Below are 15,809 nucleotides of genomic sequence, written 5' to 3'. Positions count from 1 at the left end.
TCAGTTGCATGGCTGAGCACTGTGCTGAGCTTATAACCTTGGACAAGCCTGTTCTGGCCCGGGATGACATGGAGCATCTCAATTGTTATGATACAAAGCATTTCCATCTGTTTTTGGTCCTGATATTTAGAAGCAGTCCCTGAAAGCAAAAGGATGTCAGCCACAGCCTTTCTCTCTCTAGGCATAAAGCCACTTGGTTGTGGATGCCAAGAGTTGCCATGGTTCTATGTCAACGCTTTGGTCCTTTTTATTTCTTCAGACTGTGAGTGCAAGAGTTTAGAATAAAGAAGTTCTGCAATAGTGAAGGGTCATTTTGTTTAAAGGCTTCTAGCTCCTTGCTTGGTTGGCCTTATACCTAAGGTATCTTTTTTTGACCCAAATGCTGGGATTGCTCAGGAAAACCAGCTATAGGCACATCTGGCAGGGCACAGGGCACAGTTCATTTCTGGTACTGCTGGGCCTCTGTTGCACGTCACCTACACAATGAAACCTAAAGAAACCCTGTGACACATATTTCAAGAGGTTGAAATCAGAGATTCAAACACTAAGAGGCTGTGAAACTAATGAAACAGAGGACTCCGTGCCCCATTGCGCCCAGATAACCACTGGGTTTTCAGAAAGTGTCTCAGAGCATGTACTGTTCTGGCTCCACCCGGCCTTTGTAGACTGGTGAGGACACCAACCATGCATTTTAAAAATACCAATATTATCAGTGAACCAATTAGCAAAGTAATGGTCCATCTTAAAGTAAGAATGTCCCAACATGGATTATTGGCTAATATCACCCAAATGCAATGTTTGAAATTTCTCCTTATTCAGTATGTGTCTCCAATAGGATTGAGTCCTAATGAGTTACTGAGGGAGGAAAGGAATCCTGGGGTAGTGGGAAAAATGGAAAGTTTGGCATCAGACAGATTGGTTAAAACCTTGATTACTAAATCTCTCTGAGCTTCCGTTGCCTTATTTGTAAAAGGAAAATAATGATCGCTATCTGTGTAGTGATTCTGGGGGATTAGAGAAGATACAGGTATGTATTTGGCCGAGTGCCTGACACACAGCAGAGAAGTAACTGCCATTGCCCTGATATTAATAATAATCATAACCACCACCGACCAGGCGTCAAGATTTGTTTAAGCCCATTGAAAATCTAAAAGAGAAACACTGCTGAGATAAGCAACAAGAGACATAAGATTATGAAGAAAACCATACTGACTGGGTTTCCTCCGTTGCCCATATCAACATACTGTAATCACATTTACGGAGAAGATAAACCATCACTCAGAAATAAAGCCCAGGGGAGACTTCCCCAAGGAGGCACATTAGGTCTGGCCTGAGAGGAGGACCAAATTCTAAAATACATCCCCAAGGGCCAAGAACTCTTCTTTCCTCCTCCCACTAGGTAACATGACAGAGGACAGAATAGTAGGCGTACTAACCTGTTCTTCTTGGCAGAAACATTGTGTGAGTGAAGTTCCTCCTCTCCCTTGGAGCAGCTGAGCACCCTCCTGAGTGAGCACCCATCTCTCAGTAGGTGTCAAATGCCTCACAAGTCCAGGAGGATTCGCCACAGTCAGAGAGAATAATGTGATTATGGTAAACCTCTTTATCAGTGTAGCTTATTATTTCCAGCAACTTGAATTGATTCCAACTGTGGACTCCACAGGGAAATGAACCCCCCTGATTTGCTGAACTCTCTAGCAAACTGAACCAAAGAAAGTTGTCCATTCAAAACCCTCCTGTACAAAAATAAACTTAGGGAGCCATTTTAAATCTATATTCAATGTATTAAGGAAATCTAAAATCAGATTAGCCTATTTTCCAAATGACACTGGAACAAAATTAAGTTAATTGGGTATCAAGGATATTGTAGTTAATATATTGGTAATCCCAGTGTTGTTCTGGTGTTTAAAACAGGCTCTCTAGGGGGAAATATATATGTATATTTTTAACCTTCACCTGAGGATATTTTTCCATTGATTTTTGGAGAGAATGGAAGGAAGGGAGGAGGGGGAGAAGGAAACATCAATGTGAGAGACACATCTATTGGTTGCCTCCCCCACATGCCCTGACTCTGGCTGGAGATCCAATCTGCCATGAAGGTACTTGACTTTGACCGAGAATTGAAGCTGAGACCCTTTGGTCTGAGGGTTGATATTCTAATCACTGAGCAAACCAGCTAGGGCTATGATATATTTTTATTTATATGTTTTATATATAATTACATATAATTATATATGCAATATATAGTATGTACACTATATTTATTAGTATGTATATATTATTATAGAGTTTACTAATATAAAGGATTGCAACATACCACTTATAAATAATAATGATATAATACTTTTAAAAAATATATATTTTATTGATTTATAGAGAGAAAGGGAGAGAGATAGAGAGCTAGAAACATCGATGAGAGAGAAACATCGACCAGCTGCCTCTTGCACACCCCCTACCGGGGATGTGCCCGCAACCAAGGTACATGCCCTTAACAGGAATTGAACCTGGGACCTTTCAATCCGCAGACCGACACTCTACCACTGAGCCAAACTGGTTTCGGCGATACAATACTTTTTAAAAATATATATTTTATTGTTTTTTTACAGAGAGGAAGGGAGAGGGATAGAGAGTTAGAAGCATCAATGAGAGAGACACCGATTCAGCTGCCTCCTGCATACCCGCTACTGGGGATGTGCTTGCAACCAAGGTACATGCCCTTGACCGGAATCGAACCTGGGATCTATCAGTCCAGAGGCCGATGCTCTATCCACTGAGCCAAACCAGTTAGGATGATGCAATACTTTTTACTGTATATTTGGTAAAGCCAATTTTCACAGAAGGCTTTTTTTTTTTTTTTAAAGAATATATTTTTATTGATTTCAGAGAGGAAGGGAAAGGGAAATAGAAACATCAATAATGAGAGAGAAGCATTGATTGACTACCTCTTCTATGCCCCCTACTGGGGATTGAGCCCACAACCTGGACATGTGTCCTTGACTGGAATCCAACCTGGAACCCTTCAGTTCTATCTACTGAGCCAAACCAGTGAAGGTGCTTTTGATGATTTTTTTTTTTCTCAACTATTGTATCCATAATCATTCTATGGTTGCAGTTAACAAATCAGTAAAATTCTGATCTGAATGTTGGTTGATACTTTTATTATGTTAATGAGTAATATAAAAGTAAAACAAGGAAGATGTATGTCAAAACATTGCTCATTTGTCAATGATGTGAATGACTTTGCTGGTTCAAATAATGGCTTTTGAAAACTGGGAGAATATGTCTTCAGCTTTTTGTGCTATGCACAATAAAATGGCTATAGATTTTGTATCTGCATAGTGGAAATACCATACAATGGTGAGCTAGTGTCCATCTTTCCCAGCTCTATATTTAGTAACATCACATTGGCCAAGAAAAAGGCTATGGTGCCAGTATTCACATCATGGAAATAGGCAGATGGTAAAAATCAGGGCGAGATTTATTGTTTCATTGATTGTAAACTTAAGAAAGTGTGTTTACACTGCATTATTAACACTTTCTTCATCTCTTTCTTAAATCTGGTCAGTGAAACAATAAATCACTTTCAGACATCAACAACTATAAATAACATCAAAAGCATATCTAATAGTATGATATAGTAAAAAATAAGCACATTGGTGACTTTTGAATATTCACTACCTTTGCTTTAACATACTTCAATTGTAAGCATATATAATTTAATTTTTTATAATGGCTGTGTTTAAGCACCAATATTCAAAATTTCTGATCTAACAGTTGGCTCTCATAAGCCTGCACCAGGCACTCCTGTTCACCACTGGTGTCTATCCAATGCTCATTCGCCCTCCTTCCTTTGTATTTAAATAACTCACTTCTTTCACCATCACCACCTATAACATGGAGGAAGATGACCTCAGTTTTGGGGGCAGTTTGCAGTCCCCTTGCATGGTGTAACACACACTTTTAAAGTCTGTTGAAGGTAAAGCAACAAGCAGACTGTCAAATTACAGCAGGGAGGGGAGGGAGATCTGGGGGAGATAAGAGATCAACCGAAGGACTTCTATACATGCATATAAGTACAACCAATGGACACAAAACTCTGGGGAGGGTGGGTATGTATGGTAGGAGGGGCAATGGTAAAATATGTACACAGATAATAATTTAATAAAAGAATAAAATAAAATAAAAAAATAAAGTCTGTTGAAGGAGTGATGGAAGCTTCCTCCTTCTTAGACAAGCAGCACAAGAAAACATGATTCCTTTTCTTTCTCCAGATATTGGCATAACTGAATGGGCTCAGGAATGGCCATACTCATTTTCCTACCAGCCTGAAGATAAAATCAAGTCATAAAACAAGGTAGAAGCATCAGCATCACAGAGAGGAGAAGGTGGGACCTCAATATGTCATGCCTGGAGCCCAACCTATTTCGGATCCTCTTGTTACATGAGATAGTAACTGTCCTTGTTGTTGAAGCCATTTGATTTGGATTTCTCAGTTACCTGCAGCTAAAAATTAAGTTGCTTCCTACTCTGCCAGGAGTTTGGGAGACATATCTATAATAATAAAAGCGTAATATGCAAATCAACTGAACGACCAAACAGCAGAACAACAGTCTGTACCACCTCCTGGTCAACCATGCTACGACACACACTGGCACCAGGCCAGCCAAGGCGGGTATAATGTGATTGGTCGGGAGGCTCAAGCCACTTGGCTGGTGGCGCTGCAGCGGGTGGGTGGGGCTAGCCAGCGATTGTCCGGAAGAGGGAGGCCCAAGCCAGCCAAGCAATCGCACCTCATGCCTGTCTCTTGCAAAGGGAGGCAACTGGTGTTAGGGGAGGGGGCGGCAGCTACGTGCAGATGGCAAGCAATGGCAGCGGCAGGGCTGGGCCCAGCTGCCAGCAGCCAGGGAAGGGAAACCCTGATAGGCCCTGATCATTGACCAGGCCTAGGAACCCTACCCCAGGGGTCCCAGATTGCAAGAGTGCAGGCTGGCTAAGGGACATCCCCCTGCCCTCCGTGCACGAATTTCATGCTCCCGGCCTCTTCAGAAGCTCAATTCCAGATTGGGAAATGAGACTAACTCATAGGAAACAAAGACAAACTCCAGTCACCACAACTCATAAGTATCTGGTTTGGTTTTTTTTTTTTTTTTTTTTTAAACTGAGATATAAGTGACATATAACATTCTATTAGTTTCATGTATACAACATAATGATTTGATGTCTGTATATATTGCAAAATGGTCACCACAATAAGTTTAGTTAACATTTATAACTATGTGTACTACCATTACTACAATTTTTTATTGTGGTGATAATTTTTAAGATATACTCTTTTAGCCATTTGTAAATATACAACACGGTATTACTAACCATGTTGTGCATTATATCCTATAGAGGCCTCATGTACGACAGTCGTGCACTGGGGATTGGGGGCCCCTCAGCCTGGCCCGCACCCTCTCACAGTCCAGGACCCCTCGGGGCACATCCATCTGCCTGTTTAGGCCCTATTCCCCCAGGGATTAGGCCTAAGCTGGCGGTCAGACATCCCTTTCACAGCTCAGGGCTCTTGCAGTCTGGGACCCTTCACTACTTACTGCCCACCTGCAGCAGAGACAGAAGAGACTTCTGCCATCACTGCTGTGCTTGCCAGCCATAAGAGTCTTCTGGCTGAACAGTGCTCCCCTGGGGGAGTGCACTGATTACAGGGGGCAGCTCCTGTGTGAAGCATATGCCCCCTGGTAGTCAGTGCGCATCATAGTGACGAGTCGTTCTGCCTTTTGGTTGATTTGCATACTAGGGTTTTATTATATAGGATGACTTATAACTGGAAATTTGTACCCTTAGACCACATTAATCCATAAGTGTATATTTTCCCCTTTTAAATGGGAGCATAAACCCTGAACCTAGTAGGATTTCAGAGACAAGTTTGATCAGCCAGGCTAGCGCTACCACTGATAGCTTCATGGAAGATATGGGGTTTGGCTCAGGGCATAAAGAGTGAAGTTAAGAAAAGCAGAAATAACATTCCATATGAAAGAGGGAGATACATGGAGAGACTCCTAGGAATGCCACCCAGAGTTCTGACTGATGACTGCACACATCCTTAAGATCAAAGAATAAATTTCCTTGGTTTGCAGATTGCCCATACCTGTAATTTTTGTTATAATAATTTGTCTATCCTTTATGGGCACTTGTGTTAGTATAAACACACATTTTTAGAAGTCTGTGGGGGTTTTGAAGAGTACAGCATTGCAGATTTGCCTAATTCCAGTCTCTTCTTTTTCTCTTCTCCCTTCCCCTTGGTGTTTCCATCTACTCCAGCCTGTCAGTGCCCACTCCGGTGGCATAATGGGATATCTAACTCCTGCCTTTAGGCAGGGCTATGCTGCCATTTTTAACTAGTAATTGCCTTATTTTAATAAAAGCCAAGAAGGAGAACTTATAGCCTCCCTTGACATAGCATTTATGGCTTTCTGTTCTCTCTATCTGAGAATTTCTTCCCACTTTTCACCCAAATGATCACAACTGACGTGTGTGCCACTGCTCTCTCACCTAGTCCTCAGCTGTTACCTTTCATCTACAGCAAAATCTTTTCATGTTCCATTACCTTTTGCCAAATACCTCAACTGTATATGTGTGATCTAAGTGGAATGTAATTGGGAGGATGGACACTTAGCGATAGTCAGCAGAAGGAACTGAGTTGTTAAGAGGCTTTGGCAGTTCCAGAAGGAGTAAGTGGTAACAGCCCTGATAAGTCTTTGGGACCACAGTTGCCTTGCTTGGGTTCCTGCCCAGTGAAAGGTGTGTATTCTTGGATGCCAGTCAGTGCTTTGCTCAGGATCATGAGCAAATTAATAAGGATACAGAGGGTTTGAAAAGAGAAAGACAAAGAGAGACAGTGAGAAACCGAAACCACAAACCCCATTGGAACCAGCATTGATATTTATTGTACATTTATTCTGAGTATCATACATGGAAATAACCTTCTTTACTCCATATTTCAACATAAGCTATTGAACACAGGGAAGGGTTTCATAAGTTGGCTTGAATTAATACTATTGTTTTGGCCTTGCAGTTCCCTAACTGACAGCAATATTTTCTCCTTACGTCTAAAAATTAGTAGGCATTCCTACAGATACTTAGTTAAGGCAAACTTTAAGGTTTCTCATAAGAAATAGTTTTTCACAATTGTATAGAAGTGCCTTGAGGTCACAGGAGAAAAACACACACTCTTTTTAAGCAACCATTTAGATTTATAAATTAGTGTTGCAACCAGGCAGATCTGAGACAGGTCCTTATGGTTTATTACAGGATGGGGAGGCCTAAGCATAAAGGCAGGTGGGAGTAGTAGGAAGGATTTCAAGGGAAGAAAATGGAGAAAGCTCTGTTTGGAAGATAAGGGAACAAAATGTTTAAGAGTCTTTGTTTGAATCCCAGCTCTACCACTGGCCAACTGAGATCTAAAGCAAATTAAGAATCCTTTCTGTATTTTGGTTTCCTTATACATAAAATGGGGTAATAATAGTCCCTATTTCAGAGACATGGTATCAGGATTGAATGGGTTGCTATTTGTAAGGTACTAGTACATAGAAAATTGTGTATTGTTAAATAAATGAAAAATCAGAATTCTAAGTTGCACACAACAAATACCAGCCCTTATCAATTAAGCAGATCTGGACTTTGTTAAGAAGATATTGGCTATGTCATAGAATGTTTAGGAGGAATAGATGGGCAGGATGCAGAGCTGATCTAATAAAGACAGCATTGGCATGAAGGACAGGGTAGTGTGTCAATGCTGGGCCCAGGATGCTGGCACTGGAAGCTGGAGGTAATTGCCTCCATTACTTCCAGAAGGAATTCTCTAATATCCTTGCTTTCTTGGCCACCAGCCTCTAATGCCTGTCAGGGGTGAGGGTAGGTTAGGGCTCATGTGGTAGCTGCAAGGGAGGCCCTAACAAGGAAGATGAACACTGCCTCACGAATTTGGAGTTTTTCTAATTTTAGAAATTCAGATAATAAGAAGTAAAAATGAATACTAAATGGGCAAAGAAGGATTTTAAGAATATTAAATGGAAAAAAAACCTACCAAATACATATACAAGGCTCTCTGAAATATTTGTTGATGAAATCTGGGTGAGAAGTTTTATAAGGGGATGAAAAATGGATAGAAGAGAAAATCATTCAAATACATTAAGGAGCTCAGAACAGTGCAGAGGAAATACTGTGCTTCAAATGGAAGGTTGCTTGTGTCCATTTTTCCCTTCTTTGGCAGGGTCCTCATTTCAAAGTCCCTACATCCCAGGTCCTTCATCTACCACAACCTTCTTTCTTACCTTCACCCAAAAGACTATTCTGCACCCTATTTTTGCTATTAATCAACTATTGATTCATTTTCTTGCAAAGATGTTCTCCAAAAGTGGAGGTAGCCACTGATAAACTATCAATGTGTGAAGTTTCCCAGGGGTCATTTGCATTTCAAGAAAAAAACAAGGCCTTTAAGCTCTGGACCAGTGACAAAAGGTGGAAACAGTGCCTTATGGCAGGGAGCTCTGTCCAGCACTGTAAAATCACTCTACTTAAAGCACCTGCCTGCAATGCCAACTCATCTCCTCAAAGGGCTCTTCCTCATGCAGAGTAGCCACAGACTGGTCTACAGACACAGGCTTCCAAGGGTCACCCACTGAGCACATGACCATATGGTGCTTGCACCCACCCCTGTCCTTTCCATCACTGTTCACTCATCCATCTTTTGCCCTATGAAGACACAGCTTTCCTTAAAGGGCAGTTCACCCCATTTTTTTTTTGCTCTCAAAGATTAAAAATAGTACTTTTTTCAATGACCTCAATAATTTAGAGCCCATGAATAAGACATTTGCCCAAGAGGTTACACTGGCACTTCTATTTTTACTTAGAGTCTCTCACCAACCAAAGTGACCTCTTTCAAGGAGCCAACATAGACACCCGTTGATCTGGTTTCTCAGGGAGTAACCCAGGGAGAACTTGCAATGCAGAGTCTTTTCTCAAGGGCAAAAATGGACCAATAGGTGTCAGTGACCTCAGAATGTGAGTAACCAAACATTAACTTAGGCACAGATGCCTTGCTCAGAACTCCTGGCGCTGCTAAAGCATGCCCAAGGAAGAGCACCTTCTAAAAGTAGGGCAGGTAAATTTTGCCTATACTGGTCCTTCCTGGGGCCATATCCTCCCTAAGATACCATTTTCCAAACATTGAACTTCAACAGAAGAGCAATGCAACAGCTCAGATCCCTAAATACAAGGGCTGCTCCAACCTCCTGACCACATCTCCTTCACTTGCTTTCATTACACATTTCCTTGCCCCAACTTCTCTATGGACTACTTTCAGGAAGGTTAAGTATTTTCACTGGGCCAATACAATGGTCACTGAAAGGACTTCACATCAGGCCTTTTGGCCACCAGTTTAAAAGTATTTGATTTTTTCTTTCATATTTTTATACCCTGGAATGGCCCCCTTTCCTCAAGTCATCCATAGCATTCCCAAACCTACTATTCTGCTGGCATCCCCAACCCCAGCCTCCAAGAGACCTGTTCTTACTTTTTATTAACTCCACACTCATAACCATTGATATTGTTTGTACAACACTGAGCTATCAGTGTGAGGCTACCTCAGGTTCTTTCATATGACCTCATGTCTCCTGGCTCACAAAATCATTAATTCCTTCTCACCCCTTTCCCCTGGAAAAACACACATCCCATGTAATATTTTCCTCATGCGGAAACTGAGGCACCATAGCTGGTTCATGGTCACAGGAGCAGAGGCAGAATATGAACCCTGGAAAACTCACTCAGAAACTATTAACCACTAGACTTTACAGGATATAAGAGCATACCCTCTTGCTCTCCTTAGTCATATAGAACCCTGCAAGCCAGTGTCCAGTTTCTCCCCTGGCTCTGGTATATCCTCTTTGTCCTCTCTAGAAGATGAGATGACATTTATTTAGACACATCCTTGGTGGGCATCCCTTAATCTTTATCCCTTAATCTTTCTGCCAATACAAGAGAATGGGTTGGTAGGAGTGAATATCTTTAACAAAGAGCTTCCTGGTTTAAAAAATTTTAATTGTTGATGGAGGCTTGATTGAGCCAAGACATCCTCCCTGGTCCAATCTAACTACTTTAAGCAATTGTTCATTTTCATAATTACAGTAAATTATAATAATCAACACCTACCATCAAATTTCTTCCCCCAGATCTTTGAAAAGTGAAAATGAAGTTTTCAGGGAGAGTTTAAATTAGTCTCTAGTTCTGACTCATGATACCTTTTGAATAGGTATAATTTTAAAAATCCTAATTGGAATTTCTAGGAGAAGTATAGTTCATTAATTAATCCACAAATATTTACAAAGTGTCTGTTTCTACTATAAGTTAGGTATTAGATTGAATAGCCTTATAGGTTCCTTCCAATTTTGAGAATCTATAATTCTAAGAGAAAATTGAATTGGGCCTAGAAGAATCCACTGGCTTTTGTAGAGAGGAGACAAGAAGGGACAGCTTTCTATCTCATGTTAATGAAGGATAGTGATAGGAACAATAGTGGCTAATGCTTAGTGAGTTTGCTCTGGTGGAGCAAAGGGAACACTCCAGAAAATCATGAGAAATGTGGTGGAATGGGTAGATGGGACAGTTTATAGGATGCCTTGAAAATCAGACCGAGGAATTCCAAATTGGTACTATAAGCAAGAGAACTTATTTGTCATGATTCTGAGCTGGGGAACATGGTTTCTTTAGAATAAGACCTGTACAGATACTTCTCCCAAGAAGACATACAAATGGCTAACGGATATATGAAAAGATGCTAGATTTTATGAGCTATTAGGGAAATGCAAATAAAAACCATAATGAGATACTTCCTCACACCTGTTAGGTAGGCTATTATCAACAAGACAACACGTATTGGAGAGGTTGTAGAGAGAAAGGAACCCTCATACCTTGCTGGTGGGAATGTAAACTGGTATAGCCACTATGGAAAAACATTACAAACGTTCCTCAACAAATTAAGAATAGAGTTATCATATTATCCAGCAATTCCTCTTTTGGATAACTGCCCCAAAACTTGAAAACATTTATTCATAAAATATATATATATTCTTATGTTCATTGCAGGATTATTTTTTGTAGCCAAGACATGGAAACAACTGAAATGTTCTGCAGTAGATAATTGGATAAAGAAGATGTGGTACATATATACAATAGGATATTACTTAGACATAAGAAAGGATAAAATACTTTCATTTGTGACAACATGGATGGATCTTGAGAATATCATGCTAAGTGAAATAAGTCAGGTGGAAAGAGTAAAAAACCATGTGATTTCACTCATATGTGTATTATAAACAGCAAACAAACAAGACAAACAAGCAAGACCTCATTGACACAGACAACACTATAGTGATTACCAAAGAGAAAAGGAGGTGTTGGGGAGGTAGAAGAGAGTAAGGGGGTCAAATATATGGTGACAGAAGAAGAATTGACTTTGGGTAGTGAACACACAATACATTATACAGATGATGCATTATAGAATTGTACACTTGAAATCTATATAATTTATTAATCAATGTTACCCAAATACATTTAATTTAAAAATTAAAATTTTAATTTAATTAAAGTGAAAGAAATCAGTGGTCATCACTAGTGAAACTTCCCTTCCATTATACTGACAATTTAATGAAAATGTATATATTTCCAATTAGAGTAGAAAATTGACATGGCTGTGGCATAGTTCAGAAATGGGAACGGAAGGCAATTCTCTCCTTTTTCACAGTTCTCATTTTCTCCTTAACTCTCATCTCTCAGAATATGATGATGTGGTTCGCTAGATGTTCCAAGGGCTGCTAATGAGATGCGGCTATAATCAATTCACTTCAGCCTTCGCTAGAAACCAGATTACCTCTTCACCTGCTGCATTCCCCAGGTGCGTGTGAGGGCCGACACATGTGGTCATGAGGAGAGGCAGCCCTCACTCAGGCAGACCATGACTCTTGGTTAGGCCTTCAGGGAATGAAGGGGACAGGGGCCTTTCACTGCCATAAAGTCAGAAGGAACATGCAGGAAAAGAAACGGCAATGCTTGGATTCAGAAATAGTTTGGGAACAAAGAAGAGAAAACCAAAGAGGGACTTAATTACACATAGGGCATATGACCAACAGAATCATAACCAGTATTTGTTTAACATCCCAAAGGACAGAACAAGAAATAATAAGCAGGTATGGAGGGTAGCAGGACTATAGTACTATCTTCACAGGAGAATTTGCTTCTTAGGAAGAGCTGTTAACAGGCCAGGTGACTCAAGGAGTTGCAAAATTTGTCTCTTTAGGTCTTTAAAAATAGCTCCAATTTGTGTTTGCCTGGGAGTGGGCTATAACATGATAGGAAAGTGCACTAGTTAGCCTTTCAAAGTCTTTCCCAATCAAGTGTTATGTCTCCTTTCAATTGAACTAAATTAATTTAGCCCAAATTTATTGAGAATGGTTAAGATCTGGGTGGTTTTTGTATGGCCTCTGGCCCTTATGCCTTCAATTTCTTATTCCCTGTGTTTGCGATACTCCCAGGCCCAACTCTTTCCCTTCAAAAATCCATACTTGACTGCCCAGGTCTCAAGAAACCACCCAGGCCTTGACATTCTGAAATATGTACAGTCTTTGCCATACACTTAAGCAACTGAACATAAACTAATATTTTGTATTATTTATTGTTGGCCGATGTTGGTTTTGAATCCCAACTTATTGTCAATTTAATAAGGCAAAAGCAGTATACTTTGTCATTTTCCCCTAGGGGTCAATGCGAAATGCTTCAGTTTAATTAATTTTTATTCATTGACAGCAAAAGAAATATCAAATAAATTGTTTATATGTAATTTAGTATTTATTGACATCTACCACAAGGGACTTTAAATTATTCGGCAGATTTTCTCACTTTTAGAAATCAATATGTAGTGTAAATTAAATATGTTTTTAAACCAAGTGTCTTGTTACAGGCAAGATGTTGGCTACTTAGGACATGATTCTATATAAATTAGTAGTAAACATAATTTAGAAACTAGGTTCCTAAATGCAGAAAAAAGAAGAATTGAAAGATAAGTTTAATTTAAAAATTTGAACAGAAGAAACTTTGATGGAAAATTATAATAGTAAAGAATATTGCATATAGAGAACATACTGATATTGCTTGCAATTAGGTTAAAAAGAAAAGAAGAATGAAAAAAAAATAGGACTACTGGTGAAATCCCAGAGAAAGACAAAAGTGTTGGTTTGGGACCAGAAGTCAAATGTATATGGTGGTGGATCACTTTGTTGTCCAGGAAAATGAACTGAAAGACTTTTGATGCCAAATTGGTCTGAAGTGCTAGGAACCCATAGACAAATTTCCTGGAATGATCTGTTTTTAGATCATTCAATTTGTCATACTGAATTTTAAAACAAATAATGACTATTGAATAGAAGACCAAGGCAGTGTCTCCATTAACCTGGTGGATAATGTAACAAAATTAGGAAATCCTGATAATAAGGTTATGACTCCAAAACCAAGGCATAATCACTGTTTTATAATTGAGGATTTGGTAAATTACCTCAATCACAGTTAAAGTATCACTTCCAGTGATAAAACTGTAAAATGTTCTTATGTCATATCATAAATGGATTACAATTTCATGATGAATTAGACTATAATCTAATACCCCGCAATGCCAGGAAACACTTTAGCTTCAATGATTCAGAGGCCCTTAATAACCCTGCAGTACTCTAGGGTTAAGAACAATCACTTTGAACCATGAAAACCTGGACATTTGAATTTTCTGGTTATTGGGGTATAATTACCATCTTGTCATAGATCACAAAATGAATAATTAAGAGGCAGAATTTAGCTATCTGACATACTTTGCCTATTTCCCGGGAAATAAGAGTTTAGCTCTCTTGAGATTCTTTGTCCCTTTATGTTGTTATTAATGATAACTGAAATAATATTAGAGTTGTAACCAGTCATTTTTATCAGTGCTGCCAAAATTCTCTCACATCTTAGCACGCATGGAGAGTAATAATTTGTGAAAATGGAAAAACAAAATGTTGCTGGGGCTGTGGCCTCATGATGCCCTTTCCTGCTGCCTGAGGGTAAGAGACCAATCTATGTCTCTACTCACCTGGAACCCACCTGTGGCACCCTGGTAGGGAAGCTCTGGTGATGGCCAGTGTCTGAGCACCTCACCCGTGGTTGTCTACTAAGTAACTGTCAGGGAAACGTGGAATTCTAGCATTCTCATCTAGGGTGAGTAGAAAGAAGATGAGCACCTCATGGAAAAGAGGACTTGGCATGCATCCCTGAGTAGAGTGAGCAGAAACACTTGTCTGTAAGCAGCGGCAGCTGTTGCCCTCAGGGAATTTTGCTGACAGTATGAGAGTGAGGCATGATGTCACAGGAACCCTGGCTTGGCCAGAACAGCATGGTTTCCAAGGCAGCTGATCTGTTCATCCAGATTGAAAAGATTTCTTCTCCTGCTGCTCTCCCATCCTCCCCTTCCCACGCCTGGCTGAGCGATCATTGTAAAGCCACGCAGCTCCTTTCAGAAGTAGGCCATGGGAGCCAGGGCTGGGTGTTTTCTTCACTGGCATGTTACAATTATCACCGAGGATGGCTCTGATGACAGCATAATGCATGTGGTGTTTTGTGCTGAAAAAGTCAATGTCAGTGGCTAAAGAACAAAACTTCCCAGTGATCCAAGCGCAGTTCCAATATGACATATGATCTGAATGGGTCCCAATTCATGGTTATCATTCCTCACCCTCAAGGTTATTCCTACAAAATAGTTTATAGATCTAGTTTTGGGGAAGCCATGAAAGAAAACTTCTTCTCTACTCAGGAACTTTTAAGCTCTTAACAGAGTGTCAACAGGACAGGTCATATAGGGCCTGTGTTAGAGTTCAGAATTTAAATGTACTGAAGTTGAGAGGAAGATGTTGGCCTCAGAATGGGGCTGTAAGAAAAAAATCTAAATACTTAGTCCACCAATTAGTAGCTGCGTGACATTGGGAATTTTAATTAACTTCTCTGACCCTCCTGTAAAAAAAATGTATACTAATACCACTTTACAGACTTCTTAGAATGACATGACTAAATGTAAGTAATACGCTTAGCACAAAGCCTGCTTCAATAAAAATACTACATAAATAGTAGTTATTGCTAATATTTATAGTTATTATTCCATATACTAATCATGCTTTTAGGAAGGGAACTCAGAAGAAAATTATTATTCATGATTTCTAAATTCTTCTTAGTACTGATCAAATTGCATGACTACTGTGTATATATTAGAACCATGATACCAGTTAGTAAGATGCTTGAACAAATAATCTCAAATAAGGAGAGGACAATTTGGAAGATACATGCCTCCACCAGACCAATATTTAAAATCAAAAATTTCTTTAAGATAATAAGAAATTTTGCCGAAACCGGTTTGGCTCAGTGGTAGAGCGTCAGTCTAAGGACTGAAAGGTCCCAGGTTCGATTCCGGTCAAGGGCATGTAAGTTGGTTGCAGGCACATCCCCGATGTTTCTCTCTCATCGACGTTTCTAGCTCTCTATCTCTCTCCCTTCCTCTCTGAAAAAGATCAATAAAATATATTTTTTTGAAAAAAGACACTAAGAAATTTAAGTGAAGTATTCTTTTGTTCAATAAGTTAAAAAATGAATATATTAATGTTGGCATTTTTATACCAAAGCTATAGTTTAATCTTTCATATTATTGAAACATCTAAAATAAGCTAACTTTTATTTTTTTATGC

The 15,809-nt window shown here is 39.6% G+C and overlaps 1 long non-coding RNA gene across 1 annotated transcript in view; it reads right to left on the bottom strand.

The window, feature by feature from the left end:
• LOC311628314 overlaps positions 1 to 14,295 on the bottom strand; it is a 35,148-nt gene extending 20,853 nt beyond the window's left edge. The window contains exon 1 of the long non-coding RNA XR_014796005.1: positions 14,171 to 14,295. This is a non-coding gene — a long non-coding RNA (uncharacterized lncRNA). The remainder of the gene's footprint in view (positions 1 to 14,170) is intronic.
• Positions 14,296 to 15,809: the final 1,514 nt, after the last annotated feature.

The sequence above is a fragment of the Pipistrellus hanaki genome (assembly GCF_964339955.1).
Source record: "Pipistrellus hanaki genome assembly, chromosome: 1".
NCBI lineage: Eukaryota > Metazoa > Chordata > Mammalia > Chiroptera > Vespertilionidae > Pipistrellus > Pipistrellus hanaki.
Note: the sequence above shows the minus strand (reverse complement) of the source record. Positions and strands in the feature narration are given on the sequence as shown.